Here is an 18057-nt window from a genome sequence, read left to right as displayed (position 1 = left end):
AAGTAGTTTTTTTTTTTTTTTTTTTTTTTTTGGTGTTCATCTTGCTTGGTCTTGCTTGGTGTTCTCTCAGCTTCCTAGTGTGTGATTTAGTGTATGTCACTAGTTTGGGAATATTATTAGCCATTAATACTTCAAATATTTATTCTGTTTCTTTTTCTCTTTCTTCTTCTTCTAGTATTATCATTATGTATCACAACTTGTGTACTTGTCCTACAGTTCTTGGACATACTAGCCTTTTTAATAATTCCATTCATTTTTCTGTTTGCTTTTCTGTTTAGGAAGTTTCTATTGGTACATCTTTAAGTGCACCAGTCCTCTCGCCAGTGTACTAATGAGTCCATCCATGAATTCCAAAGGCATTCTTTACTTCTCTTATAATGCTTTTTATTTTTAGCATTTTCTTAGAGATTCCATCTCTCTACTAACATTAATCATGTGTTCTTACATTTGTTTATTTTTTCTTTTAGAGCCCTTAGCATATTAATCATAATATTTTAAACTTTCATATCTGATAATTCCAAATTCTGTGTCACATCTAAGCCTAGTTCTTAGGCTTGCTGTGTCTCATCTGTTTTTTTCTTTCCTTAGCGTACCTTATAATTATTGTTTAAAGTGCACATTATATGTCAGTTATTAGGAACTAAGGCTAGTAGGCCTTTAGTGTGAGGTTTTGTATTAATCTGTATAAAGCTGACTGTGTTTAAATGTTTGCTGTAGCTGGAAGTGCCAGAGGTTTCAGTTTTATTTTTTTCTCTCTGTTTTCTTTGGATTTCCCTAAGCACAACTTCTTAAATAGAGTCTGTGTTTTGCACCTCTCTCCATTATAATTCACTGTTATTATATCGAAGCCCTGTTGATGTGGTGGCAAGGTATGGAGTGAAGCAGTCTTCTATAAACTTAATTTGATTAAATAGCATTTTTGTAAATATTTTTATTGTGAGACAGAGAGAGAGCCCAAGTAGGGGAAGAAGGGGGCAGAGGGAGATGGAAACCCCCCCCCCACCGAGATCATGACCTCAGCAGAAGGCAGACACTTAACAATTGAGTCACTCAGGCACCCCTCATTTAATAAAATGAAAAAAAAATAAAATATCTCATTCATTAAATAAAAAATCTCATTTTTATTAATGGACTTGAGTCCCTTGGCTGTGGCCTTTAGAACCATTTCTTTAAAAAAAAGCATTTCTTAGCCTTTTTTTGTAAGACGAGGCTAGAGAGGCCTAGGGTTAACTAACTGCCTTTCCCTCAGATTCTCTAGGGTTCTAATAATTTCCTCTGGAGGGAAGACCTTTGTTATGGGAAGTACCTGGGCATATTTCAACAAAATGGTAACATCCTCTCCTAGCCCAAAGCATGAGAGGATTTTTCTTTGATCTCCAAGGTGAGAACCTACTAGAATTCCTGGAGATAAAACCCATGAAAATGCGGTGGATCATCTGAGACTTGGCTCCTCACTCAAGCTAGTCCAATTCAGCCTCCAGCAATTCACTGAGGTTATCATTTATGTATTTCTACCACATAAACGGCTTCTGTTCAGGTATGGACATCTCAGCTGTAATTCTCTGTATTTGCCTATCTCTCTAGATTTTGAGGTGGTGGTTTGTCCTATAATCTCCATTCTTTGATTGATCTAAAAAAATCATTGATTTTCAGTTTGTAGAACTTTGCTCTTGTGTGGATGACAGTGACAGCTTCCCAGCTCTTTACATATTGGAAGCTGCAATGGAAGTGTCTTCTCATTTTCTTTTAAGACTCTTCATGACAGCATGGAAATCCCCCACTCTGGGAGCTCCATGTCCCTGCTCCTCTCCAGACTTACTGCTCTCTAATGTTGCCATACAGCTGTCATCTCAGCACTTGGGGCTTCCTTCCTTGTTTTCTGGATTCACTCCAACATATTTTTGGTTTACAACTTCATTTTGCTACAGTTTATTCTCATAGCTCCATGAAGGAGGGAATATGGGAAATAGATTTTGAGTATCAGAAAATGTCTTCTAGCACCCAGTGTTACTGATAAGAAATTTGTACCAATCTTATTTTGTTCTGAAAGTTTACATTTCTTTTTTGTTTTTTGAAAGTTTACATTTCTGCCTGGGAACAGGGCACTTGTGTGTGGTATGTATGTGTCTGTGATATGTAAGTGTGTGTATGAGGGATTGAGGACAGAGTTGAGAGTTGATTGTTTTGTATATAAAAATTTTCAGGGACCCCTGGGTGGTGCAGCAGTTTAGCGCCTGCCTTTGGCTCAGGGCACGATCCTGGAGACCCGGGATCAAATCCCATGTCGGGCTCCCGGTGCATGGAGCCTGCTTCTCCCTCTGCCTGTGTCTCTGCCTCTGTCTCTCTCTCTCTGTGTGTGACTATCGTAAATAAATAAAAAAAAATAAAAAATTCAACTACTTTGTTTATTTTCAGTGCCATATCTCTTTCCTATCCTTTCCAGGGCCAGACATTTCCAAGTACCACATGTCTCTAGTTGTATGAGTTTAATAGTCTCCCATCTCAACTTAGCCTGCTTTAGTGCATCTTGTAGCCATCTGAACCCATATGTCCAGATGGATTACAAATTTCTATATACCAAGATATTGATAATTATACATTTTCGTGACAAAAATTTAAAGCATTTTTACTGTCTTTAAAAAAATTACAAAAAAATAAAAAACAAATAAAATAAATAAAAAATAAAATAAAATAAAATAAATAAGTAAAATAAATAAATAAAATAATAAAACAAAACAAAACAAAATTTACAGGGCAGCCCTTGTGGCTCAGCGGCTTAGGGCCACCTGCAGTCCAAGGTATGATCCTGGAGACCCGGGATCGAGTCCCACATCAGGCTTCCTGCATGGAGCTTGTTTCTCATGTTAACATGACTTCCTGATATCAGTAATTGTGATTTTAATGCACAAGGCTCTGGGAAGAGCACTTATTGTCTGAGAACAACAGAGTTTCCCAGCTTTTCCAATACTTCCATTGGTATTTTTTGTGTGTCTTCAATGATATTATTTGTTTTGAGTGTGAGTAAAAAATATTTAATGTTCCAGTAGACTACTTTGGCTGGGGTGGTATATCATGTAAGCCAGCCTCAGATTTTTCCTTCCTCAGTCAAGTGGCGGTGGTATTCATAAGTGGTATTACTGAAAGAAGAAGTGATAGCACAGCAGGAACAGGGAGGAACCATATATTCATAAAACTTACCTGTGGCTTTGGTTCCTGCTAGAGTACAGTCTTAAATATGTCATTTTCACATGCCAATTTCATGGCTTCCTAGGTTAGATAATACCCAGTTCATGATGAATACTCACATTTCATGTTACTTGGTATCTCAGAGTTAAGTCTCAGTCTCTACCAAGTAGACTAGTAGCAAGAGAACAACTACTTTGTAAAAGAGAATCTATATCCTACAAATGGTATAGCATATCTCTAGAATCCTAGAGGTCTCTCTGTGACTCTTTAGTTAGGGTTTGTTGTTGGGTCCATGCAATAGTCTGTTTTGCCAAAGATCTTTGGATGAATAATAGATCCTTTGGATCCCCACTCTAGTTTCTGGATTATGAAGCTGCTTGAACTGCAGACTGGGTTAACTGGAATATCTTACTGTAATCTGGCTTACAAATTGTTGGCAGCCTTACAAATTATTTAATGAGTTGAGACAAGGAACACTCAATTTTTTTTCTTATAAAATCCAAAAAGGCCACCAAAAGTTCTATCTCTATTTTTATGATCAGGAAGCAAAGTATAGCACCTTGTATTTCACTTTGGAGGGGTATCTTTTTTTTTTAAGATTTTATTTATTTATTCGTGACAGACACACAGAGAGAGAGAGAGCCAGAGAGAGAGAAAGAGAGAGAGAGAGAGAGGCAGAAACACAGGCAGAGGGAGAAGCAGGCTCCATGCAGGGAGCTTGATGTGGGACTCAATCCCGGAACTCCAGGATCACGCCCTGGGCCAAAGGCAGACACTAAACAATTGCACCACCTGAGCGTCCCTGGAGGAGATATCTTGGTATGTCTTGAACTCCCTAAAACTTCAAAGAGTTGGGAGGACATTAGGTTTTCCTGGGAATTATCTCTTCATGTGTTTATGGTTCTATTACCTCATCATATGGGGGATCAATATGATAGCCTATGGAATGGTGAGATGATACAAGTATTAACAGAGTGAAGAGTTGTAGAGGAATAATGGTGACCTAAACTGTCCCTGCTGGCTGAAGGTAAATATTTGTGTGAGGTGTGTGTGTGTGTGCATGCATGAGTGTGTGTGTGTGTGTATGAGAGAGAGAGAATTGGAGCATATGAAGTATCAAAGGCCACATTGCCCTGTTCGATTAAAGAGCCTACATATGGATCAGCAACTATAATTCAGTCACCACATTGTTAGGGTAACAATAATCTATTGATTTTTCTAAGGCCAGTTACCTGGGCCAAACAGACCAGTTAAAGGAGGATCGAGGAGGATTTACAACTCTAGAATTTTTCAAGTATTCAGTGCAGGCACTAATGTGTGAAATCCCCTTAAAAATGAAGAATTGATTTTGACTTACTATTTTGGCAGAGAGGAGTTATCCCTGAAGCTTTCATTTTGCTGTCTCTGTCATAACATCCTTTATAGTTTAGGGGGCCAATGTTGTGATTTTGTCTGTAATAGTATGTTTATTCCAACTGAGCACTCTGGGAAAGAGGAGATAACCACAAGCATGTTTTTAGATGCACTGAGCCTCTGTTGAGATAGAATTGAGCCAAAGATCCAGTTATAATTCTACCCGTAAGTACATCTTCTCTAATTCTTAGACCATTGACATTCCAGGCCCTTGGGAGTTTATGTCATCTCAGTCAGTATCCAATCACTATTGGAAGGTTTGGATAGTTCCTTTTCTCAACATATAGCTATATTAACATTTTCCAGAGTTACAGAACCAGTAGGATTGATGGATAGATCTGTAGGTAGGTAGGTAGGTAGGTAGGTAGATAGATTAGATAGATAGATAGATAGATAGATAGATAGATAGATAGATAGATAGATAGATAGATAGATGATAGATAGGAGATTTGTTATGAAAATTGGTTCACACAATTTTAGCAGTTGAGATATGCCACAATCTGCTATCTGCAACCTGGAGAACCAAGAGAGCCAATGGTATTATTCAGTTTTAAGTCCAAAGTTCTGAGAACCAGGGTTGCTGATGGTATAACTCTTAGTATGAAGATGAAGGCCTGAGAACCAGGGATACATTGGTCTGAGTCCTAGAGTTTGAAAGCCTGAGAACCAGGAGCTTCAGTGTCCAGGAGCAGGAGAAGATGAATGATGTGTCAACTCTAGAAAAGAGTGGAAGAATTCAGCCTTCCTCTGCCTTTTTTGGTTTTGTTTGGTCCCTCAACAGATTGGATAGTACCTGACCACATTGGTGAAGTTGGCTCTTGTTTGCTCATTTGACTGATTCAGATGTTCAACTCTTCTGGATACACTCTCAGAGATACACCCAGAAATAATATTTCACCTACACCTAAACATCTGTTAGTTTAGTGAAGTTGACACGTAAAATTGACCACTGCATTCTGATAAATGTCCCTAGTCTCTTTGGAGTAGGCTTCTTGGAATCTTCTGGGAAAATTTATAGTTGTGATATTATTACAAGATCCTCCTACATCTACCTAGTCTTATCTTCATTCAGGGATTATAGGTATGTTTATTGACTCAGGCCTGGAAATTGGATGAGAAGCCTTAACTCCTCCTTTATGTTGACTCAAGTGAGGCTTTTGTTCATCAGATGTAGAAGGGTTTTATTCATATTATACAAATTGAGTAGAACCTTAGTTCTGTTCCTCTGTCTCAGCCCTTCATCCATTAGCTCATATTAAAGGGTTTGCAGGTCAAATCATTTTGATAATCACTCTGGTCCTGCTGTCCATCAGGGCTGTCTTGCCTGTCTTGCCCTTCCTGGTTAATTGATGCTCTATTTTGGCTCACCAAAATCAGGGACACTGGTTAAATAGCACTTCCAATCTGGAAATATAGCCACTAAGGGAGCAACAGAGCTTTACAGGAAGGTGTGCTTCAATCTTCCTTGACAGGATATTGACTGAAACAATATATTTCTCAGTGTTTTGGTATAGGAAGAATACTCTAAGCCCTCTTAGGAGATCTAGTTAGGAGAATGTTATACATGATCAATCTATCCCAGTATTTTTACTTTCTTCAATCTTGGGATTTTCATATCTATAAATTCATCCTGGTTTATAATTTTGTTCCTTCCTCCATGGTCTTAGAATCCATTTCCATGATATCCCCATTAGCTAACCACCAAGTAAAAATAACAACAAAATATTTTAGTTATTTTGGTGTGTAAGCTGCTCACTTTCTAAATTTCATTTTGTACCATCCTTACAATGACATGTTTGGATTTTAGTTGTTGATCTTGAGACATTGAAAGATGAAAGGAGTACAGCATGACAAGACTTGTCATTCTCTTGAAAGGTATCCTGCTCAGGTGAAGCCATTAAAGGATCTCTGGTCTAGCAAGTCTCTACTCATCAGACAGGGAAGGAGGAACTTCTGCTGACCAGGGTGGCACTTAGGAATCTGAGGATACTCAAAGTTATGTGAGTCTACTCAAATGTATCTGTTCAAATCATCAGGCTACCATTCGTTCCCAATCAATGTCCTAAATTTTCCAGAAGGACCTGATGAGGTTAAGGATTGACTTATCTTCATCATAACTTGAGCTGGAAATTTAAAATATTGAACCAGTTATTTCCCTTTTCATTGGCCTCAATAATAATTGACAGTCTCATCAACTTTATATTCTTCTTTTTTATGATATTATTTTGTGTAGAGACACTTGGGCTGTCAAAGCATTGACTCCAAAAGGTTCTTTTTTGCAGGTGACCAGAGCTGATGATTTAAATAACTATTTTATCAATACAGACCATGGATTTTCCTGGTCCCACCATTTAGTTTCAGTAGGAGCCTTTCTCTACTGAAAATTATTTACATCAGATACAAAATCCTAAATTGCTGTTTTTTTAATCCTCCTTTGCAGAGGGCAAAATCTAGCTTGTTGAACAAAGAGAATTACTATAAACTATACAGGGTCCATAAATATTAGAAGGGTTAAATAACCATATTCTAGGATGCGCTTCCAGAAATAATTCCCAAAACCACAATGCAGAATTGGTTGCCAGTGTAGCTGGTGTCACTGACAAAATTAAGAAACTGCCCTCAAGTTGGGAAGTTGTCACTATAGTTACTGGCTCCAGAACCATGCTGCAGCTGGTATGGCCCACCACAGGAAAAGGAGTGTTTCATTCCATGATTCTCTTCTCACTTTCTCAGTTCTTGAATTCAAGGGGAAAAAAAGCCAGACATTAATTAGTGGAATCTAAATCACACTGGAACTCTGCCTGCAAGTTCATCTGGGAAATGTAGTTTCTGTTTATCTGGTGTCTATAGTACACAAGAGGAGGATCTATATAGTTTCTAACAGTTTTTCTCCGTATACACAAATGCATTAGCACACATGTGTATACACATGCATACACACATGTCAGTAGAATTACTTTTTGGCATCCACTGCTCATACATCAAGAGCCATCATTTTTTTATTAGTAATAAAGGTGGTGTTTATTTTTTAATAATAAATTTATTTTTTATTGGTGTTCAATTTGCCAACATACAGAATAACACCCAGTGCTCATCCTGTCAAGTGCCCGCCTCAGTGTCCATCACCCATTCACCCCCACCCCCTGCCCTCCCCTTCCACCACCCTTAGTTCATTTCCCAGAGTTAGGAGTCTTCATGATCTGTCTCCCTTTCTGATATTTCCTACCCATTTCTTCTCCCTTCCCTTCTATTCCCTTTCACTATTATTTATATTACCCAAATGAATGAGACCATATGATGTTTGTCCTTCTCCAATTGACTTATTTCACTCAGCATAATACCCTCCAGTTCCACCCACATTGAAGCAAATGGTATTTGTCATTTCTAATGAGCCATCATTTTTTAATCATATAGTTTGGCTCATGTGAAAATAAAGAAGAATCCAGCCCCTAGTCCACGTGGGCTAATGGAATAATTTTGTTTGGGAAGAGTGCTCTTCATGCTGCCTAAGGCAGAAGCTCAGAGCAGATGAGTCCTAACAGACATCTGCCAGGACATTTACTCAGGGATTCTTTTTTTTAAGATTTTATTTATTCATGAGAGACACACATACAGAGAGAGAGGCAGAGACTCGGGGAGAGGGAGAGGCAGGCTCCATGCAGGGAGCCTGACGTGAGACTCGATCCCAGGTATCCAGGATTACACCCCAGGTAGAAGTTGGCGCTAAACTGCTGAGCCACCCAGACTGCCCTACTCAGGGATTCTGCAGTAGAGTGGTCCATCAGGTCAAGCTCTGGGTGTCTATCTACCACCCCCATCACCCATTCCTCACCCAGGCAGTATATGTCACATATTTATTTTAGGACCAAAGATGTGTGGGTGAAAACTCAAGTAGAAAGAAAAACTCTTGGGCAGCCCAGATGGCTTGGTGGTTTAGCACCGTCTTTGGCCCAGGATGTGATCTTGGAGACCTGGGATCAAATGCCACGTCAGGCTTCCTGCATGGAGCCTGCTTCTCCCTCTGCCTCTCTCTCTCTCTCTCTCTCAATTGAATAAATAAAATCTTAGAAAGAAAGGAAGAAAAGCTCTCACCATTGTTTATTCCAACGTCCTGGTGGCACGAGATAGCCAGGTTCAAAAGACCACTAGATACTCTGTCTGGTCATGGATCAAGTGGTAACAAACTCAACAAAAGGAACTGATTTAATAGAAATATCAGTACAGGGAATTAAAATAGATATCATGTATATCCTAAGACTTATAAGCAAAAATCACAAATAAGAAATTAGATAAAGAATTTATGAAACAAGAATAGATAGTAACAGCAAAAATTAAAGAATATGAATATAAGAAATACAGTATAATGATTAACATTGAACTCTGACTCCATTTCCAAAACAACACCACAAAACAGTTGAAGAAGAAATTAATGAGCTGGAAATGTGAGAAATGGCATAAAATGACACATGGCAAAAAGGGTTAAGCAAAAATTTAAAGGGGAGACATGGATGATAGCATTATGAGTTCTAACATCTATCAGAATGAGTGCCAGATGGAGAAAATAGTGAGATTGTATGTGACGTTCAGGGAAAAGAAAAGATAGAACATTTCCAGAAATAAAGATTTGGTGAAAATCCCCAAATCCTGACTGGGATGTATTCAGAGCATATACATATATTCCTGGCTACCTGGTAGAGAGATTTTAGAGGGTGAAGGATGAAGGGGAAAGTCCTAAAGTTTCTGTAAAGACAACAGATTACTTACAAAGGAAAGAAAGTCTTCTTGATATTAATCTTAGTAGCAATTTCAGGTTGTAGAAGTGGATAAAAATCAAAGATGAAGAATGGAGAATAGAAGAAAAAGTTAAAGTTAGAAATAAATAGATCTCAAATTCTAAGAATAAAATAAAGGAAATGAAGAGAAAAATAAAGATTATACAAGTAAACGAAATAGTTTAATAACAGATTACTAAAGATATAGGAAAGATAACTATTACAATGTAAATCAAAAGAAAAGTCACATGAGGTAATATGCAGTAAACAATCTTGAGTTAAGGAAAACAAAACAAAACTGATTTTCAATCTGGATAGAAAATACCTTCACCACAGGAAAGTAGAGTGAGAAAGAGGAAAGGAGAGCACAGTTGACTATAGGTGGGGAATTTGTGTCTTAAAATCTTGAGGTGTGTTTCCTATTAGAATTTCATGGAGTCAAAATCAAGATACTGACTCTAATATAATATCCTGAAACTCCATCTGATTACTTTAAGAGCAAGAACCTATAGGCACTATAATTGTCTATACTTAAAATTTCGGGGGTATTTTTTTTTATTTCAAACAGGTGGTAATTGGGTATGTTATTTTTTTAAAGATTTATTCATTGGGACACTTCGGTGGCTGAGCAGCTAAGCATCTGCCTTCTGGCCCATGGCGTGATCCTGGAGTCCGAGGATGGAGTCCCACATCAGGCTTCCTGCATGGAGCCTGCTTCTCTGTCTGCCTGTGTCTCTGCCTCTCTCTGTGTGTGTCTCTCATAACAAATATATTTTTTTAAATATTTTATTTATTTATTTGAGAGATAGCGAGGGGGAGCAAAGGAGGGAAGAAAGGGAGAAGCAGGCTCCCCACTAAGCAGGGAGCCCGACATGGGGCTTGATCCCAGGACCCTAGGATCCCAACCCAAGGGCAGACACTTATCCAACTGAGCCACCCAGGTGCCCCTGGGTGTGATATTCTTGCATGGCCCATACATGCAGCACTTAACATCACCTCTAAACATTTCCCACACAGATAGAATATTACAGTATTATAGGAAGTTGGAGAAAATCACAAGTACTCATAGAATTTAAAGGTTGTTCAGAGATCCAGGATAAGGGATGTTGCTTCTCCACTGAGTATAATAGCATTTTAGATGGAGTTATCTCTAAAAGAGGCACTAGAGCAATATGCTTTGTGTTTCTTGCTCTAAAAATGGTTTAACATTGTTTTCATTTACTTTAAAAAATAAAAGATAAAGAAAGGAAAGCAAGCACTGGGAAATGCCTCTTTAAGGCTGTGGTTCAAATCAATAAAGCATCTCTATAGATAGCGAATACCATTTTTCCATCATTGATCTTTCTATTTGGAGATAACATTCTTGAAGATTAAATTGCAATAGTAAGCAGGTGTTACTGCAGATTTCGATAAACAACTGAAAACCTTCTCTATGCCTGCTTCTCTGAGATTCCACTTCCATTATCTTAAGAAATGCATAAAATAACATATGATAAAATCCAACACAGAGGCCACTCATTCTGGACTTGAATGCCATAAAACTAAGCAGATAAATAGTTTCAGTAAAATGTGTTATAAACTAGGTAAACCTAATTAAATTACTTCTCCAGTTCAAAATGATGATTGATCTGTGGTGGGATTACACATGGGTATGAAGCTCCCACCTGGGTATGTTCATGTTTTATGGTCTTTTAGACTTGGAAGCAAATGTTATTATATCTACTTTCCATAGCTTTCCCCTAATGTTAATGGATTGAGAAATGAAACATGCTTTCTTAACTTCTCTTGGGCTTTATGACTATGACTAGGCAACCAGCAATAGAAAACAGTGAGAAACAAATGGCAAAATCTCAAAATCAAGTCCTTTCTTAAGGTCAGCTATGGTGTATACACTGCCCTGCAGCTAATAATAATAATAATAATAATAATAATAATAATAATAATAATAAAAGAAGAAATAAAGACGTGTAACCTTATTGCTCTTAACTCTTTCCTCTGCTCTCCTTTCCTCTAGTCCTGTGTTCTTAAGAGATAGGTGACTGTTAATGTTAATCTTTTAGCAAGTACAAACATGAAGACTAACATTAGCATGAACTAATTTACTTGAATGTGACTTCCTTAAGGAGAGGGAATGTATCCTATTGGTATTTTGAACCTCCAGATGGAGAACAATGCTACCTTACATTAGTTGCTCAAGAACAAAATAATGCCATTTCACATATATTTGTAGCACACATCATACAGTTCTGCCAACTGTTCTGTCATGGAAAAGATAAAAAGTAGTGTCATGAACACAGAACTCTGGACCTTCCACAAAACATATGAGTCTTGGGATTGTATCCTGATCATTCCACATTGCTCTTTTGTAGAGGGTAGATATATCCATTTTTATCACTGGGTGTTGAAACATCTTGATTTTCAGGTGATACTGAGCAAGGGCAGGGAGAGATAGAGGGAGGGCCATGAAATCAGGCTTACAGAAATCACAAGGGTGCCGAGATGTAAAAAAACAGAGATAAGAAAATAGACCAGACCACAGGGTCCCAGAGGTGAGGGAGTATTTTTCTTTGGCAGCTATAATGCAATCAGAGAAAGTCACCAGACCACAAAGAAGTAAGTCATTAAGGGTGTTATCAATAGTCCTTGCTCAAACCAAGACTGCACAAGAATCTCAAGGCCACAAACTCCCTGGCCAAGTTTTCAGTAAAAGACCAGCCTGAAGAGCCCTCAGTGGCAACCCTGTTAGGGGTATCTGAGAGCTTTTTCTGTATCCTTGCTTAATAAACTTCTATCGCTTTACTCACTCTCCTTTGTCCATGAGCTTGTCTCTGTGAGACAAGTACCTCACTCTCGCACTTCAATATAAGAAACCAGAAAGATTTGTATGGGAAACAGTAATATGAGACTATAAAGTATCTAGCAGGGACATTTTGTTATTATTTTATTTTTAGCATTTTTTACTTTGGGAATTAATAAACGAAACAGTTTTTCCCCCCCCAGGAGAATTAATGGCTCATTACAGGCAGTGTAGTGAGTGAAAAAAAAAACAAAACAGGAGACACTTAGAAGCAATTAGTATTTACTGAATTACCTGCTATATGGCAAACTTTTGCTAAACTTTGGCTATCCTGATGTGAGTAAGACAGATATGGTCCCTGTCCTCACTGAGTTGACATTTTAGGCAATAGGCAACATGCCAGCTGACTAAACAAACTAAACAAACAACCAAGTAAACAGGTATTTTCAGTGCTTCATAGGAAAGGAACAACCAGAGCATATTTATATATTATAAATTGAAATACACAGTTATGTATTATATGCTTAACAACATATATAATATAATATATATGTGGGATCCATTTAAAATTGTGTTCGAAAAAATTCCCTAAAACTGTATCATTCCATGCTATCTCCTAATACTGCTAGAAACTTCTTGAAGTTTCTATGATTTTTTTGGTCTCCAACAGTGTGAAACCTCCCTTGACCTGTGAGCCAGCCTTCAGAAGAAGAGGCAGCTGGGAATCATTGCCCTGGGGATGCTCTGGGATCCAGAACAGGGGTAAGTATCTGCCAGACCTGCGGCAACCTTGCTGTCTGCATTGGCTAAAGCCACTTAAATTATTCACAGTACCTGCAGCCTTCTCATTGTTATCACAACTCATTGAATTCTCTCCCAAGAGAGAAGTGATGTCTTCTCCAAATACCTTGAGGCAATTTTCAATCAAAAAGTGTACAAGAGAAACCTGTAATGAAAAGGACCACAAAGGGGTGCTCTTTTTCATATGGCATAGCTATAAGTCACATTTTGTTTATAAATCTTGGATCTAACCAATAATGTGAAAGACTTCTAAGAAGAATGCAGAGTTGATAAAAAAAATATACAGAAATCAGAGTTCCCAAATAAAAAATAACATAGAGTGATACTTTCTGTTGTACTTTGGGTATAAATTTTAAAATACTACTAGTCAGTGGGCTAAAGTTCTAATTTGTGGCCTAGTTTAATAGCTAACATTGTGATACCAATGGTTACACCATTAAAACTAAGATAGTTTTCAAGGTAACCTAATTTATTAAACTTTACTTATTTTTTAAAAATTTGTTTCCAGTATATATTGGATTATAACTTCTGTATAATATCTAATTAAAATGTATAAAGCATAGAGAAAAACTTATGAAATCCATTTCTTAAATGAGGAAGTATCTTAGTGGAATTTGGAGATTCCTGAGGGTTTCTTTGTATTTGTTTTTTGTTTTTTGTTTTTTTTTTTTGAGGAAAAACTCACATGGCTGGAGAGAAAACATGTCTGTCTGTATAACTGCAGTCCCTCCTCATGTCTTCCTTTGTCTAATGCTGTCTCTCGGCATGTGCTTGGGGAAAAGCTGTCATCTTATTAGACATGTGTGGCTCCATTAGGATGTTCTGGAATATTCTACTAGTTTCTGTCTGATGTAACAGAGGCAAAACAGTAGCCATGTATTTTTCTAAATGAGCCACAACTTACAGAGGAAGGTCAATGTGTTTGGAGCCATGGGTGCTCATAGTGCCCGATCCACCTAGGATGTGCCAGTACTGACCAGAGGACCTAGATGTTGTTACCATTGTGTTATCAGGAATCCATGGCTTTGCCCAAGGTTACAAGCTCCCCCACCCCTCAAAGATCAGACTGAGAGTTTAACCTTGACTTGTCAAACTCCAGAGCCCAGGTTCTTTTCAATCATATCACACCACTCTTCTCTCTCGTTTATTTAGGTAGTCTAGTATTGAATCTCCTGGATGGGAAGAAAGCGACTCAACTGCTCTGCGTTTCACACTTTAACAACACCCCTTCCCATATTCCACCAGAGTAGGATAACGAACTCTGCCATTCCAAGGAAGCCTATGAAGTTGTGCACTTTTCAGAACTGATCCATCCAGTTTACTACTACACATTTCAGATTCAAAGCATGGATTCTAAACCTCAGGGGACACAAATGAGAGCGCTCTTACCTTTTTTATAAAGTTGTCTATCAATTCAAAGCTGGAGGAATTAGGTGGACAAAGAATGCATGGGGCTACACTCTCTGATAAATTATAAGCTGTCATCTGATTGGATGAAGATTGTTGCTCAATGTTGTATAACCCTCCAAAAAGGTATCACAAGAGAACAACATTCGCTTTTGGCAGCTGGGCTAGAAGCCTAAAGTCAGAAAGATACACTTTTGAATAAGGCAAGTCATTGCACTTAGGAAGCTGGAAGTATAGAGATGTAGAACGGAGAACATCTTTCTAGATCTAGTTCACAACCTGCTATAGCAGAGTTCGAGGCATGAATGTATACGAAAATGTTTCACTGAATTCGATTTCTGAGCTAATCCACTCTGGTTAAATGTTTGACAAACGTAAGGTTACACCACGGGCTGTTGATGCTCTAGGATCTCCCTTAGGCCAGTGAGTTTTGTCTACCAGTTTCATATATTCAGAAGGTGTACAATGGCTAAGGATTCTACATTAATAAGGTCAGGCAAAGAGCAATAATAGCCATAAGGCATGCCTGTATTCTGAAACATTCCTCCATGGGTCTGAAGAATTGAAACTCTTTGGCTTTGATTGTTACTTTAGTGGACAAAGTGGCAAATGTAAACCAATCTTTTCCTAAAAGTATATTGCCTGTATTTCTGAGACATGACCAGAGTAGAGAAATTATTGCATCATTACCTCTGGGCTGCATTTATTTTCTCCTCCTCAGTCACTTCATCAAAAACACCAAGCCACTTATCATAGAGGTCGGATAAAAGTAAACTTCCTTGGATATTTAGAAGAAAATACTATGTAGATAAAAAATACACGCACGCACACACACACACACACACACACACATATTGGAAATATTACAGAGAAAACACTTAGTTGAAAACTTCAGTTAAGTCCCTACTTCCTTCATAGATACCCAAACTGTGACCCACACGGAGCTCAGCTCTGACTCTCCATTGACGTGCACATGAGAAAGCAGGTGTGTGGATTTTCTCCAACAAAAACGAAAGCATCAAAGCAGAGCCTAGGCTTTAGTGGAAATGAAGACAAAGCTCCGTTCTAGCATATGGCACTTACTCTTTTGTGCGCTTTTTTGCAAACTACTAAAAAAACTACTCTCATAATTGCATCATTCTTCCTTTCAATCACTGTATCAGATAGTCTAATGGCAAACTCATGATGGTCCTGAGGATATATTCATTTCTAGTGTAGGCCAATTCTCCAGATAGTTTGACATGATACTATTCAGGCCAAGGTTGCAGAGTCTGATTCTCCACAAAGATTAGTCAACTTTAGGAAGGGAAAACTTTAGAAATGTCTAAGAACTCTACATACTCTTGGTCACCATCTTCCTAGTCTGTGATTATAACACAGAAATAGAAAAGACCCTACTAAGTCTTGCTAGAAACGTCAATTCCATGTGTGCAGCTTAAAGAGGGCACACTTACCATGCTATTCAAGTACTTAATGTATCATCATTCTTTCCTCTTTCTCTTGTTGTCTATACATATATTTACTGGTGTGTTTTACTATAGCTCAGTGTAGTAGTGGTCAGGGACTATTGGTATCTATCATAGAGTTGAACAGTAATGGGGGACAAGGAAGGACCAAATATGACCTTGATTCTAAGGGTGTCCTCATTACTGCCTTAACATAGTTTTGTTCAGAGCTGTTAGCAAGTGCCAAGGTAGATGGATTAAATTGTTTGTTCTAGTTCTCACTTCTTTCTCCATTTCCCTTTTAGGAATAGAACTGGATATCTGTGAATTAGCTGTATAATTTCAAAAATCTATTTTTTGAGTCAATCTATTGAATTTTAAGAATCGAAACTATTTTTGTCTGTTGTGCCTACTCCAAAAGTTAGATTTATCAAAAGAGGCATGTAGCTAGAGCTGGTTACCGTGTCGTTATAACCTTGGATGGTGGGATAGACATCTCAAATATTAATAAAAGGATGCTTAGGATGTGGTGAAAGCAGACACAAATGGCAAAATCCTTCCTCCCTGACTTATAAAGTAAAAGGCATTAAGAGACAGGAGAAAATGATGCTTAAGAATGATTGCCTCACTGAGCCTTTTTGGATTCCTCATAAAGTAAACACTTGCTTACTATTGTAATCTTCTATGTCTATTCTCAAATGTTTCATATGATTTTTCTTTTGGAAACTGCCTGCATTAGGAGGGCGGTGAGGATGTCATCAAAAGCAGGATGTTTGCTTTGTAAACATTATGTATGTGCCAGTGGATATTTTGAAATTTCTTATTATTACTAGTAGTCATATTAGTATTAGTATTTGGCATGGAGCCTTCAGGCGGGTGGTGAATGGTGAAAACAGAATATATTTCTAATGTATGGGGCTTTTAAATCCTACAGTAGCTTCCTTAAATTTTGATTTCATGAAGTGTTTTCCAGTGTGTCAAGTTCTTAATCAGTTATGCCTATGATGGTTCCTGGGCAATCATAATGAAAGACACCAATCACACCTTGAGTTATTCATGTGTGGATAAAGCTAGAACTTTCCCCACCTTTAAAACAGATGCTACCACAAGAACAGATTCGCTGTCCAAGTTCACTCTGTCCCCAGAATTTAGTTTCTCCTTTAGGATTCTGCATGATTTTCTACTTCCTGATTTTCTGAAGATGCCTTTCGTGAGTGGTCCTTTCTGATTGATAAATGAAAGCATATCCTGTAGGAAAAGAATAGTATATGGCATTTCATATCCCAATCCCAGAGCAAAAGCTTGCTTCCTTTTTGAAAGACCTAGGGAATGTGACAATATGTGGTTTTACAGCTGGGGGGACTAAAGTCCATTTAGATTCTTTAGTCAATGTCTCTCTATAGTTTCTACCCAAAAATCCACCTTACAGTCATACACTGAAACATTGTAATCACTTATTTTAATAAGATTTTTTCATTGAATTTACCCTTTTAAACAAACTTCCATGTTTCAAGGCCTTTGTGGAATCCTTGCCTGTCTCCTACTTTACCAGTCTTTTCTCCTTATTCCCTTACATATATGCTCTTCCCCAAAGTATGGAATACTTTTTGCCATACTCATTTCCCTTTCATTGATTCCTCTTTAAGTGATTGCATCCTTCATTCCTACTATCTCTATTTCATTTCCTCTTTTAAAATCAAGCTCAAATGCTCTCTTCTTATTCTCTGATTACAGTCCCTTCATGAGTCTTTCACTGTCCTTTGCTCTATCTTCATGTCCTCTCCCTGCAGTGTAGAAAGATAATAAGGACTGGAGTGAGATAGACCAAGGGACCAGAAACCTATTATGCTTCTGATCTATTGTGGGAACTGGGGCACATGCAAACTCTACTGAGAAGTTTCTAATTCATTTGTAAAGTGTGGAGGATGATAGTTTTAGCTACCCCCAAAAATTACCATGATGTAAGGACTGGGGTAGTAGCTAACAAGTAAGTAATGTAGTAAATTTCTCCACACCTAGCATAACATTCCCAAATCTAGTGCAGTGCTTGCAGAGGTCCTGGGTACTCAGTAAATTTCCACACTGAAAATTCAGTACACCAATTTCAGATAACACATAACCAAACTCTGTGGCTGTCATTTAACATATTCTGGTAGGATTAATGGATTCATATTTGCCACAAGATGAGTCTTTATGCTTAGGTAAGATGTTTTCTAGTGTTAGATTTAGTAGACTC

The 18057-nt window shown here is 37.9% G+C and overlaps 1 long non-coding RNA gene across 1 annotated transcript; it reads left to right on the top strand.

Annotated features, from left to right (window-relative positions):
- Positions 1–1377: 1377 nt before the first annotated feature.
- LOC144310144 (uncharacterized) lies at positions 1378–16314 on the top strand. Its single transcript, XR_013375843.1, has 4 exons — positions 1378–1537; positions 6475–6599; positions 12839–12930; positions 14122–16314. It is a non-coding gene; the product is annotated as an uncharacterized LOC144310144 (long non-coding RNA).
- The last annotated feature ends 1743 nt before the right edge of the window (positions 16315–18057 follow it).

Source organism: Canis aureus, unplaced genomic scaffold (assembly GCF_053574225.1).
Source record: "Canis aureus isolate CA01 unplaced genomic scaffold, VMU_Caureus_v.1.0 ptg000464l_RagTag, whole genome shotgun sequence".
NCBI lineage: Eukaryota > Metazoa > Chordata > Mammalia > Carnivora > Canidae > Canis > Canis aureus.
The sequence above is the reverse complement of the archived record's forward strand: the minus strand, read 5'-3'. Positions and strand labels throughout refer to the sequence as shown.